This window comes from Pinus tabuliformis, chromosome 4_1 (assembly GCF_031772625.1).
Source record: "Pinus tabuliformis cultivar Carrire ecotype Pingquan chromosome 4_1, CPIR1, whole genome shotgun sequence".
In the NCBI taxonomy this organism is placed as follows: domain Eukaryota; kingdom Viridiplantae; phylum Streptophyta; class Pinopsida; order Pinales; family Pinaceae; genus Pinus; species Pinus tabuliformis.
The window spans coordinates 656,262,217-656,284,750 of record NC_142303.1 but is presented as its reverse complement, the minus strand read 5'-3'; positions in this window follow the sequence as shown (position 1 = coordinate 656,284,750).

Genomic DNA, 22,534 nt, shown 5'->3' with positions numbered 1-22,534 from the left:
TTTTATTGTAAAATGGCCAAAATTGAGGGAGTATTAGAGTTACTAAATACTCTAATCTCCATTATTCATAACACATTCATGATACACCCTCTCTAGCATATGAACCTATTTACAAACTTTTCAAGACAAGATTGTGTTTTTGGAGCTTCAATCATAACTACAATGAAATGAACTACAAATTATGAACTGGTTCTTGTTTAGGTCAAATCCATGTTTGAGCCTGACTCCCATCAACAATCGAAGATTGATTAAAATAATGGAGTCATTTCAGGAGCAGATTTGCAAGTAGATGTAAAGGTTTAACTTGTACTTCCCAAGACCTTCATCACACCTTGGGAAGAAGTTGTGAACAACAAGAATAGAACTGGTCTCGGATATAAAAAGGATGGTCTTTTCATATTCCAGAATATTCCAAGCTCATCCAATTTTGCAGTGCTAGATTCCTTCAGGATGATCCATCTTCACATGCTCCTGTTGCACAACAACCACAGATTGTCAAATGCCAACATTGTGATCGAGTTGGCCATGTGAAAGATCAATGTTTTGATCTTCATCCTTGTGAGCATTGTGGTAAGCACACTCATCATTCAGACAGATGTTCTTGGCAAAAAAATCCTGCAAGAACAAAGATTCACCTTGGATGAATCACTTCTTGGTAATGGTGTTCAACGATCAAGAAGATATACCAATCATACCATAGAATTTTTTCTCAATTATTGACTAGTTTTGCAGCAATGGATTCATCGTCTTCTCAAAGGTATCTGACAAGGGGGAAATTGATGTTAAGTTGTCATCTTCAAAGGTTGATCATTCAAAGATTTATCAAGTGAGTCTGAGCCACAACCTGAACCATTTATCTCAGTGTACAACCACAGATAATCATAGCCATATTTAGAGTTGTATCCAGAGACACAACAATGCCCCATGAGCATTTTTTTTATTGATGGCATTCCTTAAACCATTACCTGTAGAAGATTTTGATTTATGCTACAGTTTTTGTTAGGGATCACTTCCACTAGCAGAAGACTTCGTCTTCTATCTAGATTAGGAATTGTTTTAGGAACTGTTTTGATAGTTCTAGAGTTTATGTATATCCTTTAACCACCATTGGTTGATACCTCGAGTTCTCTTACCTTTGGGTTTGTTTGTGGTTTTCTCTTAGATTCCACCATTTCAGAGAGCTTATTCAGCCATTTGTTGTCATGCATTTTTTCATTTTAGCTCTTTTTTTGTAACTCTCATACACACCCCTTCACATTAAGCGGGGGAAATGTTAGCCACCTAATACGCCACGATTCTAGTGGAAATTTAATGCATGTCCAAGAAACCTAGAAATTGAATCCAATAGTTTAATTATTGTATATATACGTACAATTTACAGCATTCTTAATACAGTTGAATTAATTTTCCAATATTGTGATTACAAAAAATTGAGACACCAAAAGAGGAGGACATCATCAACCCATAATTTAATTTTAAAATGGTACACTAGCTCATATGTAAAAGCAACAACCTTAAATAAGTCCAAGAGAACCAATCATATGCCTTGGAAAGATCAATTTTGAGGATTTCCTTTTGTTTTGATCATGTGGATACCTTGTTGAGCATATCCAATTGCTTCATGAATTAACCTACCTTAGAAAACCAAATTGTTGTAGTAAAATCACCCTCGAGAGTAATGGTTTTGGTCTCGGAATGATCACCTTCACCTTGGTAATAATTTTGTAGAAAAGGTTACAAAAGGAGATTAGCCAAAAATCATTAAAATTGTTGGGATAATTTACCTTTGAGGTGAGGAAGATGAATTCAGAGTTAAAAATGCTAAGCATATGCCCAAGCTCCCAAATATGCTCCATGACTTGAAGTTTATCCTCCGTGACCACAAAAAAATTAGAAAAAAAAATTGCGGCCTAGTGGTCCCGTCTAGGATTTTCATTCTTTACAGAATGGATAACCCCAATAAGTTCATTTCTTTTCATATATTGAAATAAATCACTACTCTCCTCATAATCAAGTAGATTTCATAACAGGGCTAGAATCCAGACCATATCTCTAATATTTTCATGTTTTAGTTCCTCGAATAATTTTCCAAAATGGTAGACTTTATTCAAAATGGTTGACTCTAGTATCCCATGAAGAAATATAGAGTTAAAAATCACCATAATGTATAAGAGTCAATGACCATGGAAAATATAGTAAATACAGGTAAGATTCCTTCAATATTGGGCAAAATTTAATACATGAAGAAAGATATGTAGATTTAGAGATTTTAGGGGATGTTTTAGAGACATCAGCTAAGTCTATCTTTAAGACCTAGGAAAGGTAGAGAGCATATAAAGAATTAAATAAAGTGGGCAGAGAATGAGAAGCGTCATTCAAAACCTAAATGGCCACCTGAAACTAAAAAAAATAGCTATATAAAAATATATTAGATTACACCTTAAACTAAAAAAATAATTTATAAAAAAATATTATATGAAATATATAATAGTATTTATAAATGAATTAATGCGTGAAATGTTTTTGAAAAGTTACTAAAAGGTTTAAACATATTTAGCGTTTTTTTACTTATAATTAATTTATCTCTTTTTAAAGTTGATATGAAATTATATTGTGTCATATGCACAATAAAATATTTTATTTATTTGATGCAGGCCTATACTTTCAAAAAATTTAAATATGGCGGGCTAGGCCCAAAATGCCCCTTTAATGCCCGAGAGCCAGGCTAGAACCACTGCAGTCGAGCCTTTATCAATATGTAACATCCCTCATCAAAAATCCATGTAATAAAGTTAATAAAGGAAAAATAATAACCAAGGTCATGGGACATGTAATCCAAGCTGACTGTTGAGCAAAACATCATAGTGTGGGTGTTCATTTGGTTTATTATGTCTAGGGAAATTGGCGAAGGCAATGGCAAAGAATTTGGAAAGGAAAAGTAGCATTAATTTTCATTTTATTTAATAAAATAAGGGAAATTAGGAGAAAAGGAAAGTGAGAGGTCAAAATTTGCATGTGAGGAGGAAAATGAAGCAAAATAATGGAAAATGAAAAAAATAGATGTCTCATTGATAAAAAAGCTTCAGAGGATCAATTCACAACCTTTAATTAGTTTAGTATCTGAGATATATCTCTATTCTCTCTACTCTCTCATACTCTTGGATGTTGAAAATAGTAACAATAAATGCTAAAAATAACATTCAGTATATTCCAATTTTAGTTTGTCCTTGAATTAAAATTCAAACTTAGTCTCACCAGCTACATGGAAAATAATCAATTAATTCATCTTGAGTTAATTAGTTGGAAAAATTAAAGCTAGAAGTCTTTGTGAAGTCACGCAACAGTTATCCCTTCGATTGAGGAGATTATCCCTTAATTAAGGAGATAAGGATGAGTTGTATTTGAGTTGTAATTAGTTAGCTCCATTAATTGAGTTAAGTCCAGTTAGATTAATTCCAAATAGTTTGAGGAACTAATTGTGAGTTCAGTCAGTTAATGCATGCATGCATGCAACTAGTGTACTCCAGATAACTGAAGATTCTCTCATAAATAACTCATGCATGTCTATTCAGAGAAAGACCCAGTTGAGATTAAAGACAGGGACAATGTACTATCAGTTGGAGGAATTTTCCTATAAAGGAAACTCATCCATGTAGAAGGAATAAGGTTCCTTGAGGATTGCACAGTTTTACAGGGTGTGAGATAAGTGTGAGTGATCAATGTTACACTTGGTAATAGTAGGATCACCCAGGAGAAACTGCGCAAGGAAGTAGGAGGATTGGAGGGCTAAGGAGAAGGTTTACAAGAAGCCTTGTTAGCCTGTGAGCATTTAGGAGGATTGTATTGAGAGCTGGCTAGCTATGAGAGCTAAATCTTTGTGTGATCTTGATGTATTTCCACCATGTATGATAATACAGATAGTGAGGTTTTTAGTTGAGGCTTTCCCCTGAGTATTTTCTGGGTTTCATGTGTATTGATTCTTCTTCTCTATTATATGTGTTCAACTTTATCTTGCTCAAATCTATTAAGCTTCTGCAAGTTTGATTGTAGAAGTAGATTAAGTATTTTTCTTTAGTTATATTGCATTATCAGGTTAATCTACATTCAGAATTTCTACATGGTATCAGAGCAAAGGTTATCAAAGCATAAATCTGTATACAGAGAAGGGAAATTCGAAGTTTGAAGTTCGAGGTTGCAGGTACAAATTGAATTCATCTCATACTTCAGGTTGGTCAATGGCATTCTATGGCTTGAGACTCGAGTATGCCTTGGATGGCAGCTTGAATTACATATCATGGAAAGATCACATGGAGGCTGTACTAGAAGACAACGGCTTGAAAGATTTCATTGATCAAGAATCCCAACACCAGCTTCAACTAATGCACAAGAGTTGGCTGAATGGAAGAAGTGTGTGGCAAGGGCGAGACAGATCATCCTTGAGGGAGTTCGAGACCATATTGTCTCGAATCTCCATGGGAAGGATACTCCTTATTCAATGTGGAAGACATTGAAGGACCTCTACTAGAACAATAGTGACTAGAGGAATTTGGCACTCAAGGATAAGCTTCAGAGAATCAAGATGGAGAACGGCGATACTATTTCCACATATCTAAAAAAGCTCACCTCCTGTAGATATGAGCTTGGAAGTGTGGGAATAACTATTGCTGATGAAGATATGGTGAGCCTCTCTCTCCTAAACCTTCCAAAGAGCTGGAATAGCTACTAGGACTCTGTGAATGGAAGGGAGAAACTGTCGGATTTGGAACAACTGTGGTCAGATCTCGTGCAGGAGGAGATCAGGAGGGGCACACGAGATGGCTCTTCATCCAAGGATGATGAAGAAAATATGGCCTTAGCAAGTAAGGCAAGGAAAGGGAAGGGGAAGGCATCCCATTCTGAATCGAATTCTTCTCATGGAGGGAAGAAGGTTGAAAATTCTAAAGTGAGATGCTTTAATTGTCACAATATGGATCATTATGCAACTAATTTCCCATCGAAGAAGTTCAAGAAGGGATCCTTGGAAGGATATAAAGGTGAGGCATTGGCCTCTCAGTTCAAACTGGATTTTACCCTCATTGCATGCGTGGTTTCATCAATGATGGATAGTGGTTGGTTTCTTGAGAGTGGAGCCTCATTCCACATGACTGATGATAAAATTTTATTTAGTACCTTATAGGAGAAAGACCTCAAGTTGTGCATAGAGATGGGTGACGACGAAAGGTTTAGTGTTTTAGGAGTGGGCACAATTGCGTTTCAGAGGGAGCATTGAGCTTCTATCACCTTGACAGATGTGAAGTATGTGCCTGGACTAAAGAAGAACTTGGTATCGATCCCAATGTTGGAGGACAAAGGCTACGAGACTGCCTTTAGTAAGGGCAAGGTTTTCCTTAGACACATCACCATGGGACAGGTGAAGAAGATTGGTTCACGAGTCAAGAACTTGTATACTCTTGAGGTTCAAGATGCATGCAAAGCCTTTAGGAGCAAGGCAAATGTTAGAGACTTGGTGGTTGAGAGGGAGAGTAAATTACCTCTCAACATACAGCCCTAGAAGAAGTTTCAGACAATTGTGGAGGAGTCTGAATTGGAGATGCTGAGAGGAGACCAATGGAGGCATCCACTCATGTAGAGACCTCCAGTAAGGGAAATTTTGAGCCATGTGGGAAGATGGATCACATGCAGTCATACCTCCAGGTGTGAGGTGGGGCGATGTGAAGTGAGGAACTAATTGTGAGTTCAGTCAGTTAATGCATGCATGCATGCAACTAGTGTACTCCAGATAACTGAATATTCTCTCATAAATAACTCATGCATGTCTATTCAGAGAAAAACCCAGTTGAGATTAAAGATAGGGACAATGTACTATCAGTTGGAGGAATTTTCCTATAAAGGAAACTCATCCATGTAGAAGGAATAAGGTTCCTTGAGGATTGCACAGTTTTACAGGGTGTGAGATAAGTGTGAGTGATCAATGTTACACTTGGTAATAGTAGGATCACCCAGGAGAAACTGCACAAGGAAGTAGGAGGATTGGAGGCCTAAGGAGAAGGTTTACGAGAAGCCTTGTTAGACTATGAGTGTCCAGGAGGATTGTACTTAGAGCTGGCTAGCTATGAGAGCTAAATCTTTGTGTGATCTTGATGTATTTCCACCTTGTATTATAATACAAATAGTGGGGTTTTTAGCTGAGGCTTTCCCCTGAGTATTTTCTGGGTTTCATGTGTATTAATTCTTCTTCTCTTTTATATGTGTTCAGCTTGATCTTGCTCAAATCTATTAATCTTCTGCAAGTTTGATTACAAAAGTAGATTAAGTATTTTTCTTTAGTTATATTGCATTACCAGGTTAATCTACTGTTGGAATTTCTGCATGTTATCAGAGCAAAGGTTATCAAAGCAGTAATTTGTATACAGAGAAGGGAAATTTGAAGTTTGAAGTTCGGGGTTGCAGGTAGAAATTGAATTCATCTCATACTTCAGGTTGGTCAATGGCATTCTATGGCTTGAGACTCGAGTATGCCTTGGATGGTGGCTTGAATTACATATTATGGAAAGATCATATGGAGGCTGTATTAGAAGACAACGGCTTGAATGATTTGATTGATCAAGAAATCCCAACGCCAGCTTCAACTAATGCACAAGAGTTGGTTGAATGGAAGAAGTGTGTGGCAAGGGCGAGATGGATCATCCTTGAGGGAGTTCGAGACCATATTGTCTCGAATCTCCATGGGAAGGATACTCCATATTCAACGTGGAAGACATTGAAGGACCTCTACTAGAACAATAGCGACCAGAGGAAATTGGCACTCCAGGATAAGCTTCAGAGAATCAAGATGGAGAACGGAAATACTATTTCCACATATGTAAACAAGCTCACCTCTTGTAGATATGAGCTTGGAAGTGTGGGAATAACTATTGCTGATGAAGATATGGTGAGCCTCACTCTCCTAAACCTTACAAAGAGCTGGAATAGCTACCAGGACTTTGTGAATGGAAGGGAGAAACTATCGGATTTGGAATGACTATGGTCAGATCTCATGCAGGAGGAGATCAGGAGGAGCACACGAGATGGCTTTTTATCCAAGGATGATGAAGAAAATCTGGCCTTAGCAAGTAAGGCAAGGAAATGGAAGGGGAAGGCATCCCATTCCGAATCGAATTCTTCTTATGGAGGGAGGAAGGTTGACAATTCTAAAGTGAGATGCTTTAATTGTCACGAGATGGATCATTATGCAACTAATTTCCCATCGAAGAAGTTCAAGAAGGGATCCTTGTAAGGATCTAAAGGTGAGGCATTGGCCTCTCAGTTCGAATTGGCTTTGACCTTCATCGCATGCGTGGTTTCATCGATGATGGGTAATGGTTGGTTTCTTGACAGTGGAGCCTCACTCCACATGACCGACGATAAACGTTTATTTAGTATCTTAGAGGAGAAAGGCCTCAAGTTGTGCATAGAGATGGGTGACGACATAAGGTTTAGTGTTTTAGGAGTGGGCACAGTTGCGTTTCAGAGGGAGCATTGAGCTTCTATCACCTTGACAGATGTGAAGTATGTGCCTGGACTAAAGAAGAACTTGGTATCAATCCCGATGTTGGAGGAAAAAGACTATGACACTGAGTTTAGTAAGGGAAAGGTTTTCCTTAGACACATCACCACAGGATAGGTGAAGCAGATTGGTTCACAAGTCAAGAACTTGTATACTCTTGAGGTTCAAGATGCATGCAAAGCCTTTAGGAGCAAGGCAAATGTTAGAGACTTGGTGGTTGAGAGGGAGAGTAAATTACCTCTCAACATACAACCCCAGAAGAAGTTTCAGACAATTGTGGAGGAGCCACAATTGGAGATGCTAAGAGGAGACCAATGGAGGCATCCACTCATGCAGAGACCTCCAGTAGGGGAAATTTTGAGCCAAGTGGGCAGAGGGATCACATGCAGCCATACCTCTAGGTGTGAGGTGGGGTGATGTGAAGTGAGGAACTAATTGTGAGTTCAGTCAGTTAATGCATGCATGCATGCAACTAGTGTACTCCATATAATTGAATATTCTCTCATAAATAAATCATGCATGTCTATTCAGAGAAAGACCCAGTTGAGATTAAAGACAGGGACAATGTACTATCAGTTGGAGGAATTTTCCTATAAAGGAAACTCATCCATGTAGAAGGAATAAGGTTCCTTGAGGATTGGACAGTTTTACAGGGTGTGAGATAAGTGTGAGTGATAAATATTACACTTGGTAATAGTAGGATCACCTAGGATAAACTGCGCAAGGAAATAGGAAGATTGGAGGGCTAAGGAGAAGGTTTACAAGAAGCCTTGTTAGCTTGTGAGAATCCAGGAGGATTGTACTAAGAGCTGGCTAGCTATGAGAGCTAAATCTTTGTGTGATCTTGATGTATTTCCACCTTGTATGATAATACAGATAGTGGGGTTTTTAGCTGAGGCTTTCCCCTGAGTATTTTCTGGGTTTCATGTGTATTGATTCTTCTTCTTTGTATTATGTGTTCAGCTTGATCTTGCTCAAATCTATTAACCTTCTGCAAGTTTGATTGTAGAAGTAGATTAAGTATTTTGCTTTAGTTATATTGCATTATGAGGTTAATCCACAGCCGGAATTTCTACATTGGACACTTAGAACATTCTTGGAGCACTCTAGCATTGGAGGAAGGAAGGCAAAGGGAAGATAAAGAAGAAAAGGGAAGCAAAGATCAAGCAAGGAAGAGCGAGATTATTTGCAGGTATCGAGTCCCATGTATTGTTTTGTTGCTAGTTTTCACATGCATGGTACATGCATGTGTATTTTGGTTCTCTTTCTATATTTGGCATGGGTTTTTCCAGGTGCGATAGTGGTTTTCAACATTGCCTTTCCATTTTTGGATAGCAATGGTGTGATGGGGTTCTCTTGTTTTGGTTGAGCTGGATTACCCAATGGTTTTTGAAATATAGTGGGGTGGTCTTGAGGGAGAAACGCAAGGCCTAGGAATCCCAAGACCAGTGAAGGTGGGGTTATGGTAAAGCCTGATTGTGTATGACCCCGTTAGGCCTAGGAATCCTTGACTGGTGAATGGCGGGATATATGATAAATCCTATAGGGTGGAACCTCATTGGGCCTAAGAATCCTTGATTGATGAATGGCGAGAAATATGGTAAATCCTAGTGGTGGAGACAGATAAATTCTTAATGGTTTAGGTGGAGAGATCAGGAGGCATCCATGCTTGTTTATGGCCTAGTGATCCGGTGGGATTACGTTAAAGCCTAGTTGTATTGATGATGGTTTTGGGCCTAGGAATCCCTTGGTGGATATATGGTCAAGCTCGAGGAAGCCTTGATTGGTTATGTTGTCAGTCCCACATTCATGCTTGGAATATTTCATGGGGTGATCAGTTGAAAGAAATGTTTGGTTCATCCCAATCTATGGTGAGGTGTTCTTGGAAGTTCCTGACTTGGTTGGATTATGCATACATTAATAAGAACTCATTTTCCTTTGGTATTTCATGTGTAAATGTACTTGTTAATATGTGGTTTTAATAATTATTGTATCATTGCTATTTTTATGGTTATAGGCATGATTTTATGACAGATCTTAGTCATGACTTTCATTGTGTTTTGATTAGTAAATGAATGGATAATGAATGTATGACCTAAAAGATGATAATGCAGCTATTGAGATAAGGCATAAATTCTTCTTGACGATTCTTAGATAAGTATGAGACCCATATGCTCAGATCTGTGGTTATGACCCATAGATTACATGTTTGTGATATGTTTGACGAAATGTTTTTCATGGCTAGTAGGGGTTAGGTCAAGTCCTTGTACCAATGTTTGCATTAGTAACTTTAATTAATTATTATGTATAATTTTTTGAAGTTTCATGAAGTTCTAAGCAGAGGCTTGAGACTTGACCATGAAAAAGTGGCACAAAATCTAGGGTCGTTGGCTCAGAATTTCCTGAAGAAGGTCACAGTTACATGCATACCTTATTGTGCAAATGACTAGAGGCTTTCAGTTGCATGCATGGGTTGTCATGGGAGAGACAAGGGGTCTAGCTCAACAAAATGACAAGTTGTCTTAGGGGTTGGGCACCTAGAAGGGTTGGTTGTATCCTTAATATTTTGTAGCTTCTGAGAAAGGTCAGATTGCTTTTGTTTTGTCGGTTCCACTTCCTTAAATGTACATGGGGAGTTGAATCACATCATAGTAACTCTTTGACACATGTTTACCCCAGTGGACCAGTTAGCTTGGGTAAATGTGGGAGGAGGGTGTTACAGAGTGGTATCAGAGCCAGGTTCACCCCTTGGATTGGATGGGCAGAATTTGTTGGTCATGCATACATGTCAGTTGCATATGTGTTCTTTATTCTTGTGGTTTATGTACTTGTTGTGTAGGAATGGTTGCAGTTGTGTCGCCATGTGAAAGTATATGGTGTTGTTGTTAGATGTATTTTTTGTGAGTTCTTGTCAATTATGCACTTGTTATGCATGTCAGTGTCTATACGTCATTATGCATACATTGACATGGTTATAGTTTTCGTGCATGAGGTCATGGCATGTGGTTGGTATAGTCATGCATGGTAATTGGATGATGGTTGAGATGATCTTTATATAATTCTATGATTATATTTATACATGCATTGTCCTAATCTAGTTGATCTTGTAGATCAGATATCCTCCCCTGAACTATACTGAGGTATGTTGATTATGTTATGTTTTGGTTTAAGATGACATGGTATACTTGAAGGAAGAAAATCAAAGAGTACTAGAAAGATGGTAGACTATAATTCACGAGACTCTCCCTATGTATCATATGAGTAGCATGGTGGTGGGGATCCTTCTAACCTAGCAAACACATTAAGAATTTTGAAAGCAAAAATAAAAATTTGCAAATAAAACAATGACAGAATCATTCATGCACGTCCCTCAAAACATTTCATACTTGTAGAGACACGGACCACTTAGGATCATTCATGGATATGGGGACATGATTAATGGAGCCTATGGTAGCAGGCCTCATGTTGGGCACATCTCAGACAGAGATGACACGGTGAGAGATGTCAGGTTCTTGGATACACCTGATAGGAAATGCAGTGGAAATAGGCTTTACTCTAGTTCGGGTTCAGACAAGTATCATAGTCATCATCACTATCATCCTTACAGGAGGGGTGATAAGGGATATTTACATGATGATTTCAAGAAAGAAAAGCAACCTACCTTTAATGGGGATTTGAAGAAGCCGGAGGATGCAAAGGCATGGCTACTTAGGATGAAGAAGTTCTTTGAGTTGCATGATTACAAGGAGAACGTGAAGGCCATAATAGCTATATTTAGCCTCAAAGGGAAACCAAACATGTGGTGGGAAGATGTGAAAAGGGTTAGAGACATCAGGACAAAAGAGTTGAGTTGACATGAGTTCAAGAGACTTTTCGGGAAGAAATACTTGTCACGAGAGGTACTATGACAAAAAATCCAAGGAATTAGGTGAGCTAAAGATGGGATCAATGACAAATGAGGAGTATACGACTAAGTTCCCAGAGTTATTGAGGTATGTATCGTATCTTAAAGATGAAAAAGCCAAAGTTCAAAGATTTGTTAGTGGATTGCCATTAGCGTTTAAAGATCCGATTGAGTATGATGAGCCTTAGTCACTTGGAGAAGTCATTGGGAAACTGAAGCACTGTTATGAGCAATAAAAGCGCAAGAAAGAGTCTCATCAAGGTTGGAAAGGGAAAGAGAAAGCTAAAGGTAAATGGAAGCCAAAGAAAACAAGACCTTGAGATGCAAGAGAGAAAGAAAATGTTGCACATTAGAGGAAGTTTAATGGACCTCAGCCTAGAGAACATCAGAATAAATGTGATGGTAAGAGAAGGTTGCAGTGTTGGACATGTGGTAAGGATCATCTCAAGAGAGATTATCCATAGAATCAGGGTGGTAGGCCTCGTATTCATAGTGAACAAGATGCACAGACAGTAGGTAGAGCATTTCACGGATTTATGCAGTGATGTATAACAGGTAGGTGAATCACCATTTATCTGTTATTGAGATGGACGGTAGGCTCTGTGATCAAGTTGTTTCTATTTTTATTGACGCTGGATCTACTTATAGTTATGTAAGTCCCAAACTGGTGGATAATCAAGGTTTGAATAAAGAAATGCATGCAAAATCTTTGTTAGTGCAGTTGGATGCAATTACAAAGAAGAGACTTCATCATTTGGTAAGAGCTTGTACATTCGAGTTGAATGGTATGCCTACCTCAACACCTTTGAATGTACTATTGTTGGGATCATATAGTATTATTTTGGGTATGGACTCGTTGTATCTTCATAGGACTAAGGTGGAATGCTATGATAAAAGCTATTGAATTCTTGAAGGATAATGAAGAAGAAAGAATCTTGTAGGGTAGGAAGAAAGCTACATTAGTTAGAATGGTGACAGTTATCACTACAACAAAACCAGCGATTAACGTCCCTTTTTACTTCTTTTTTTGCATCTAGAGCCCATTTTTGGTGCTATTTGCATCCATTTATCAAATATGGTGCAAAACTTGACCCAAAATTTGCATCAAGTTTTGCACCAAATCTTACACCAAGTTTAGCACCAGGTATTGCAATAGGTTTTGCACCACGTTTTGCACCAAATTTTATGCCAAGTTTTGTGTCATCCTTTACACCAGGTTTTGTTCCAGGTTTTGCATCAAGTTTGGCACCTAATTTTGTTTGACATACTTTTGCATCCTCATTTGCATTCACTTTTTGCACCTACACTTGCATCAACTTTTGCATCGACTTTTGCATCCTTTTTTGCATCCTTTTTTAAATCATTTTTTGCATCCATTTTTTCATCCATTTGTGCATCCCTTTTGCGCCAAGTTTTACATCGAGTTTTGTGTCTAGTTTTGCATAAAATTTTGCATCTACTTTTGTTGCATCCACTTTTCCCTCTTGTTTGGCATCCATATTTACATCCTCTTTTGCATCTATTATTGTACCCACTATTGCATCTAATATTTTTGTGCCACAATTAGCGCCTAGTTTGGCACCTCCTTTTGCACCCACTTTTGATTATAATTTTGCATCCACGTTTGCATCCTCATTTGCGTCTAGGTTTTCATCAACTACTACATCTATTTTTGCATCCCTTTTTGTATCCAATTTTGGACCGGGATTTGCATCGGGTTTTGTATCTCGTTTTGCATCTACTTTTGCATCGACTTCTATTGCATCCACTTTTGCACACAATTTTACATCCACTGTTGCACCCATTTTAAATTTCACTTTTTGCATCCCTTTTTACATCTTCATTTGCATCATACTTTGATTCTTTTTTTGCATCTATCATTACATCCACTTTTGTTATGCCACAATTTGCACCATGTTTTGCACTCACTGTTGTATCCACGTTTGCTTCCAATTTTGCATCCATGTTCACATCCTCTTTTGCATCAAATATTGCATCTATTTTTGCATCCACTTTTATATCAGGTTTATGCATTGGGTTTTGCATCTCATTTTGTATCTACTTTTGCATCTACTTACATTATATCCATTTTTTGCATCCAATTTTGTTTTGCCTGTTGCATCAATGTCTGCTTCCACTTTTACATCCATTTTTGCATCTTATTTTGCATATTTTTTGTCTATTGTTACATCCACTTTTGTTTCACCATATCTTACGCCTACCATTGCAACCACATTTGCTTCCACGTTTGCATCCACTTTTGTTTCATCCATTTTTGCATATACTTTTGTTTCCGTTGTTGCATCCACATTTGTTTCACCACAATTTGTGCCAAGTTTTACACCTACCATTGGACCCATGTTCACTTCCACTTTTGCCTTCATGGTTGCATCCAAGTTTGCATTGACAACTGCATCTACTTTTGCATCCACTTTTGTGTCAGGTTTTTCATGTTGTTGTGCATCTACTTATGTTGTATCCACTTTTCATCCAATTTTACTTCTATTGTTGCCCCCATTTCTATGTTCGCTTTTGCATCCCTTTTCCAACACTCATCATATTTTCTGCATTGATGATATTCCTTATGGCATTGACAATTATGAACAATTGATGACAATGTCAATAATATTGACAATGATGAAAATGAAGATGATGGCGATGACATGAATTGTGATTATGATGATAAAGACGATAGTGGTTACAATGACAATGATGATGATGGCAATGATTATGATGATGACGATGCTAATGACGTTGGCGAATCTTCCCAATTTTAGATGTTGTCATTGTCATAATCATAAGCATTATCTTTGGTGCATGATCATCATTTTCATCTAGGTCATCATCAAAAACAATAATGGCATGAATGATGATGATGCATGATTACAACAATGTCGATAGAAATTACATTAATGATGATGATGGGGATGATAAAAATGACAATGACGATGATAATGGTGGTGATGATGATCATCATCGATCATCTGTCAAAAATAGAGTTGTTATTTCTCTTACGTATATCAATGTGTCCTAAACAACCCTTTTCTAGCACTGATCACATTTTTTGGGTTGATGATATTTCTTACAACATCTACAATTATGAACAATTGCAAACAATGTCCATAATGATGATGATGATGGCATGAATGGTGATTATGATGATAATGTAATGATGGCAATAACAATGACAAGGATGATGGTGATGATGATGACAATGATTATGATAATGAGAATGACCTTACAATCTTATGGATTCGAGAACAATTACTAGTTTGAATACCATCTTCTGGATACGTATTACTATCATTCTTCATGCATTACACTTCCATCGACATCTCTACTCTGAGTAGTGGATGGCATGTCATCAATGTATGCTAATTTCATCAATTCCTCAAATTTTTCACGTGGTAGTGCTCTCTTCAATGCTTCTCTTCTTCTCCTAGTATGGTTTAAAGGATGAATTGGATCATCTCGTTGAATTCTTAATGGTCTAGTTGGATCTTGATCATTAATAGGTGTATCATCAACATCGTTTACCTATAATTAAATGCAACCATTATTTAATGTTAGATAGCAATTACTGTATAGAACATGGATCCATTTCAAAGATATACACAATAAATTACTCAACAAAACAACATTATACATGTATACAATAAATTAAAAATATTATTTTTGAACACATTATTTAAAAAACAAGCCACATTAATTTCATATTCTTAGATTTTCTACCTTAGGAACATCCAAAAACAACAATTGTCTCAAATTATTCATCTATGCATGTAGTATCATCATGACAAACCTCTTGTTCATTGTGTTGATTTTCTATTTCATTTACAAACTCCATTGTCATATCCTCTTCCAACCATTTCTTTTTGCGTGATTTAATTGTACGGCATAGGCCACGTCCATATGCAGGTATTTGTATTGGTCTATCAAAATGATTAAACTCCTCATTTGTTCTGATTCCATTGCCAACCTAAAATAATTGATACATGCATTATTTTTTCCAAGGTTAGAGATTAGACTATATGATGTACTTATATCGTCCATTAATTTATAACTGAACTTATTTATAACACCCACAAAGTATAACAATTGTATCAAAGTATTCATTCCATGTATTATCATCATGACTAACCTCTTGTTCATTCCCAACTTTGGTTGAAGATTAAGATGTCATCTAAATACACCACCACAAATGCATTCGTGAAGGGTCACAAGATGTCATCCATCAACTTCATGAAGGTTGCAGTAACATTCGTCAACTTGAAAGGCATGACCAACCATTCGAAAAGTCCCTCCTTGGATTTGAAGGCAGTCTTCCACACATCAGAATTAACCAAACTTCAATTTAATATTGCTGGAATATTTGGCCCCCTTGAGCTGGTCCAGAAGGTCATCAATCCATGGGATTGGGTACCTATTATAGACAATGATTTTGTTTGGCACCCGATAGTCAATATAGAGTCTCCAGGTCCCATCCTTCTTATGTACCAATACAATCAGACTCCCACAGGGTGATGAGCTTTTCCTAATGTGCCCTTTCTGCAACAACTCCTGAATTTGCCTCTTGATCTCATTCTTCTCCAGAACACAACGTCGATATATTGATCCATTGGGAATGACGCGCTTGGGGTCAGATCGATGGAGTGCTTGACCTGACAATGGAGAGGTACCCCCGCAGGTGAGGTGAAAATGTCCTTGTACTCCTCCATGACCTTGTCCATCTGCTACTACTGTGCGGAGGAGCCATGTTTGGAATTTGTGGCCACAATCTTCTTCTTGTCCTGAGGGTGAATCATAAGGAAAACAAATTTCCTAGTCTGTGAAATGATCTTACTACATTTCTTTGCAGAGATCAAATAGATGGTGGTAGGCGGGGCTACTCGAGCTAAAGGAGTTGGAGACTTTTGGCTAGTCTAGAGAATATCACAAAACAACTCCTAAACTTCAATGCACTCGCTTTCCAACACATACTAAGAAAGGGCAACAAGTTGGTAAACATGCTTGCCAATGAAGGGCTCAACTTCACTTTAGAGGTCATGGAATCTCTATGGGAACAAATTTTTGTTGCTCAATGGAAGCATGAATGTCAGGACATTGTTGAACAAGACAAAGTTCCCTAAGGTGGGTGCACAACATTAATTTTCCTGATTGACCATGATCTGTAGTAATCATATGAGAGGGAGGCAAGATGCCCACACCTAGCGACCTGCATGGCATATCTGCCACCACCATCACAATTCTCAGTAGAGGATGATATTTATGGTATTAGAGGCATTTGTACGAAAGGAGGTGGGCTACTATCATTTCGTAGATCTCACACTCTTCGAATCGAGCACACATTCATGGTTTTGTGTAGGTGAGTACACCACTGTCATTTAAAGAAGCAAAGCATATCATGTTGGATCATTAAGAGAAAAATACAGCCAATTCTCGAAGCCTTTAAAATAGGGCATATGGTCATGGGGTCCTGCAACACTCTATCAATGACTCTAGCTTGCAAGCGCCATGTAATCCCCGACGTTTGCACTTGCAATCAACCCCTTAGGATCTCCACTTTCGGTTATCATCCATGCCTCTACTTTACAAGGATCTCTATCAATCAAGTTTGGTCTTCTCCTTTACTCCCCTTGCAACTCACTTCAAGATTGGTTCTTTTCCACAACCTCTCTTCTTGCTCCGATTTGGAATTTCGGATCTTGTCTCTCTGTCCCCATGCTTGGCTTTATTTTTGTTGCAGGTTTCCTCACCTGAGCCTCCTCACAATTTTAACCCCCCCCCACTTTCAGTTAGAAAGGTTAACCTCTATCTAGTTTATTTTTACCCACCATCGACTTGTTCCTCCTTTCAATCGACTTTCTGCCGCCCCTACCTCTCACTCAGTCATGGTTCGATGTTGCACCACCATCTCCACAGAGGCAGAACATAGGGGCAGATCGAGTCAACTCCCCTCTCCTACTCCTCCCTCCCTGCATGCCTCCCATGCTCAGGATTCCACCGGAGCCATCGTGGACCATTATCAACGTCTCGTTCTTGAGGTCATGTAGTGAGCTATCGCTTACATCAAAGGGCAAGTTCGCTAGGCTAGAAGATACGTGCCAAATCATCACGTGGAGCGAGAAACACAAGATTATATTCATGATAACAGAAACTCCACCAGGGCGAGGGCCTCTGCTTAAGAATATTAACCTGTAATGGCATACTGAGACACTCATGGGCCGGGTACTTACTGACAGGGTTGACACCTAACAAGAGCTCCTTATTTGATGTTAGAACTCCTGGACATAATGAACAACATGGAGAACATGCTGAATGACATGGATGACAACCTCAACCAAATTCTATCTACTACCCAGCCTCCATCAACCACAGGAGATGACTCTCACCCTCGAGCTCATACTTAACACCCTGTAGAATGACAACTCAAGTGCAACTCTAGGAAAAATGATAACTCTCTCTATACCGTCTCTATTCTTCTACTTGTTTCAGAATGTATTTTGGTCTCTTAGTTTATGTAATTTTGTCTATGTATATCCTTGTTTTTGGTTTAAATTCCCAGACTCTCAGGTCAGAAAGAATGCGAGCAATATGAAAATTTTGTTTATGTGCTATTGCTTTGACCTCCCTAACGATAGACCAAACCAATCCATCTATGTTATAATCACGTTTTTTCTCGCAGTAATATAATCTAAATCCTCTAATCTTACAGAAATATGTCATTATTAGCTCAAGGCTGAACTCTTATGGGATTAATACCCTTACTTACCGGATTTTATTTTAAAATACTCGTTTATCTAACTTACTTGCTACATTAACCCAACTACCTTGTTATTTACTGCGCTAAGCGCATGAAATAACTCCATTCTTTCAAACAATTCTATCTCTTTATTTATCCTGTAAACTATTTATAACAACATTCTTTAACCCTACCTTATACCTTTATAAAAAGATTTAATTATCATTATAAATCTCCATCAACAATTATATTTTTATAATATCTTTCCTCAATGATCTTATTACCTTGAAATAAAAATTAAAAACTATCCTAATCCCTAAATATAAACCTTTCCCTTTCCCTAGAATGGAAAATGGTCCTTCGCACTCTTATAACCCCTAAAAACATATTCTTTTAAAATATATAGCTATCTCAATTATCACTCCCTTTTAAAAAACACCCTAACATCATATTCACCACTTTTAAAGATTCTCTGCAAAGATTCACCACTTTCGAGGATTCCTTGGGATTGGACTATTCGACATACATAACAAACAACTAAAATGGTCCAATATCAATCAAAATATCCACAATATGACATATTCCATAAATAACTAACACCCCTGAAAAAAAAAAAAAAACACTTTCCTTTTAAACACACCGAGATTTGCAATGTTTAAATACATTGTAAACTAGTCTGACCCCTAACCAGAGTTTGATAAAAATCTCCTAATATTATTAAATTTATTTAAAAAAATAAAATAAAAAATATCTCTATTTTATAATAACTTAATTAACATTTGACCAACTGAAAATTTCGATCACATGATGTTCCATTCCCGAACCTCGTCCCCCCAAAAGAGGGATTTCTATCACGAGCTGTCTGATTGTCAATAACTAGCATTTGCACCACATGTTGCAAAGGAAACGCCGTAAGGCAATGGCATAATAAATAATTGCGTAGAAGAAAAAGTCAAAATTTTATGCAATTTTGTTTCTTTATTAGTTTTTATTTTTATGTTATGTTTTAAGGGGACCTGGGATTTAAGGTTTGATTCATGAGCCTATTTAATGTAGAACTTCATTTCTCTGTATGTATGTATATATGTATATGCTAATACTCTTCTGATAAGGTAAAAGGTGAAGCAAATATATCATACATTTTCTCCATTTATTATAGAGCTCTTGAGCTTATATTTGGAGCCACTGAGTATACTTCTGCTATTGATATTTGGTCCATGGGTTGAGTTGTGTCTTGGTTGAGCTACTTCTTGGTCAGGTAAGTGGGTTTTCAGCTTCAGAGTACAGTCTTACCTCTGCATATCATGCATGAATACCGAATTTGCAGTTTGTAATATTCTCAATGACATCATTCTTACATATATTTGAAGAAATTTTACCAAATTTGTACCAAAAGACGGTGTAGCATGCTGATCATTCTCACCACGCAGAAAACTTGCAATCGTGTTTGTGTGTTATATCAAGTAAGGTATTATAGGCACACACAGATTTCTGATTTTCCTTTTCCCTTTACAGGCTCTCTTAAGCTCCCACCACGATCAGATTTCATCCTTAGCTATCACTACCCAGTCTGTGGGGTGGCCCAAAAGGTCTTTTGATCATTAGTGTGAAAGCTACATACAGTTTGACAAAGATACGTAAATTACTGTTATCAAACTCTGGGAATTTAGGATTTTATTTTTTATGCAGTTGGAAAGGTTTCTTTGTGAATGTTCAGTAATATGGTTAAACTATTAATAGTCATACTTCAAAAAATCACTTCTGAACGGTCCAAGTAGTGACCTACTAAATCAGGAATAAAAGGCCCAATTCAACTTCAATTCAACATCAATGCATGAATAACTACACTGTTGCAGTAAGTTATGTAAGCCCAAATCTAAACCAATTATTTTCCCTGTATGTGTTATGCATAGAGCAATGCTTATTTCTCAGAAATGTCCAACGCTGTTGCAGTAAGTTATGTAAGCCCAATTGTAAATGAATTATTTTCCTTGTATGCGTTATGCATAGAGAAATGCTTATTTCTCATGTCCAGTGAAAGTTTTGGTAGCATTAAAATCTCAATATTTTTGACCTATAATTAGATGAAAAAGTTCATATTAAGTGTCACCATCAATTAAAAAAAAAATATAACTGATTTATGTCTGCCCCTTCATATTTAATTAAGAAATTATAAAAGCAACATTTATTTCTCTACCCTACTTCATTTCCCTTTCATGCCTTTCATTGAAGAAAAGCTAATAGAAAAAAAATTGTGAATTACATAAAAGTTCAGTCAAGTTTGCAATCTTGATTTCCTTTTCATACATTTAGATTGAACAAAAGCTGGATAAAATAATTGATAAAACTTTTGTGATCCTGCACTAAAGTTCAGTGAATAATGCAATCCAGAACAGAGTTATCACCATTTGGTTCCTTTTGTGACACCAGTGGAAGTGTCTCTACTTCATGCCAAAACTTCATGACAACAACTGTTTTTTCTTTGCTTCTAGTACAGGTCCTTTGTCCAAAAAAAGTTTCCATGACCTGTCCCTTAAGCTACCAACGACTTAATTCAAAAGCTACAGCGGTATTCCAAAGCCTTTCCTGCATAGAACAAAGGCAGACATATAAAGTAATATAACACAAACATAAATAATGTTGTTATTTGCACAACACTGTGAAGGTACTACATTTGGCTATAAACAAAGTCAAAAAATCAATAGAGAAAGCACAAAATCATTGCCATTGCATGAACCTGCATGAAATCATTAGCCATCCAAGACGTTTCCTCAAGAACAAAATCCCAATGAGATTTCCTTCGTGGAGGCTCCAGAAAAGGTTTTGAATTAGCAGATTCTGTGTTCTTTCTCAGTCTATAGCCTGCATGTCAGGCAAATTTGGCATTAAAACAATATTTCACGGCATAGCTAACAATGCTGAGATAGAGTAGTCTCCTATAGAACGAATATATTAAATATCTATTAAAAATTTTGAAAGCATTTAACCATAAACCTCTATAATACTTTGATCAATTTGGCCTCTTCCAAAATGATATCTTCATGTGCTCTTTTTGCTGCAGCCGATAAGTTTGAATTCTTCTCCATTTCCAAAGGAAGAGCAACTCCTGGGTATTTACTATTTACTACTCACAATACCAGATAAGATGGTAACTTTTGATTGTGGAAGCATAGACATTTTTTGGAAACTAGATATGCCACCCGCTTGACTCTCAACCTCCTTTTCTAGTACAAAAGAGGAATTTTCATTCCTTTTACATCCTGAATATTTGTGATCTTCGGTGCTAGCGGGTAATCCTTCTTCAGTCTTTATCTTAACATCAGTGACCCCTAAAAGTTTATCTTCATACATAGAATTGGCTCTGCTCCTCGTATGCAAATCCTTATAATTTGATGAAGATGTTTCCTTTGTATTGTCCAAACTTGTACTTTCTAGTAACCTCTCAGACATTGAATGTTTCTTACAGGCACATTCATTAAAGTCAGGTTTCTCATGTGTATGAGATGAATTAGTTCCTGATATGTTCAGTTTGCCAACATCAACTGCAGTTGTGGATGAACGATGTTGACTATTTTCCTGTTCAACATGTACATTCTCCTCATCTTCAATCAACCATCATACCTCCTATTCAGACTTGGTTCCAATACAATAGCATTCTGGACAAATTTATCTATACCCACTTTATCATTTTCTTGGCATGAAGTTTGATATGTCTCTTCACTAACCACCATCGATGCTGCAGCATTTCTTGGAACTGCGTCTTGAGCCACATTGACCTCTTTAGGATGCTGATGGCTTTGGATATTGTCAAAACTTATATCAACCTTAATGCCAATATGATTTCCTTCATTGTGGATACATGGTAGCATCCCTATGAGTGTCCTGCCTCTGTAGCCCACCTAAATCAGTTCCCAAATGGTTTTCATGCATAAGTGCTTCTCGCATTCCATTCTTATTGAAGGGCGTGGACTTTGAAATATTGGTTGATGAAATATTACAATTTTTGTCTGCATGTATCTCAACCTCTGTATCTTTGAATTCTCCAAGGCCTTTTAAACCAGTGGGAAAATTTAGAGATCTATCACTAATAATGACTTTAACATTATCCTTTATTGAGGAGTGTCCAGTATAACGATTTGATTTATGCCTATTTCTTCTTGCATATAGCCTTTAGCTCCCATGCGTACACCCCCCCCCCCCCCTAAGTATTTTGATTCTTTTAAATGTGTTTGAATCCGACTTCCATCCAGCTGTGATGTCTGCTTTCCTGTGCAACATGTCCTTTCCCATCACAACATGATGTGATTCTTTCATCATCCACGACTTCTGTATCACCAACAAA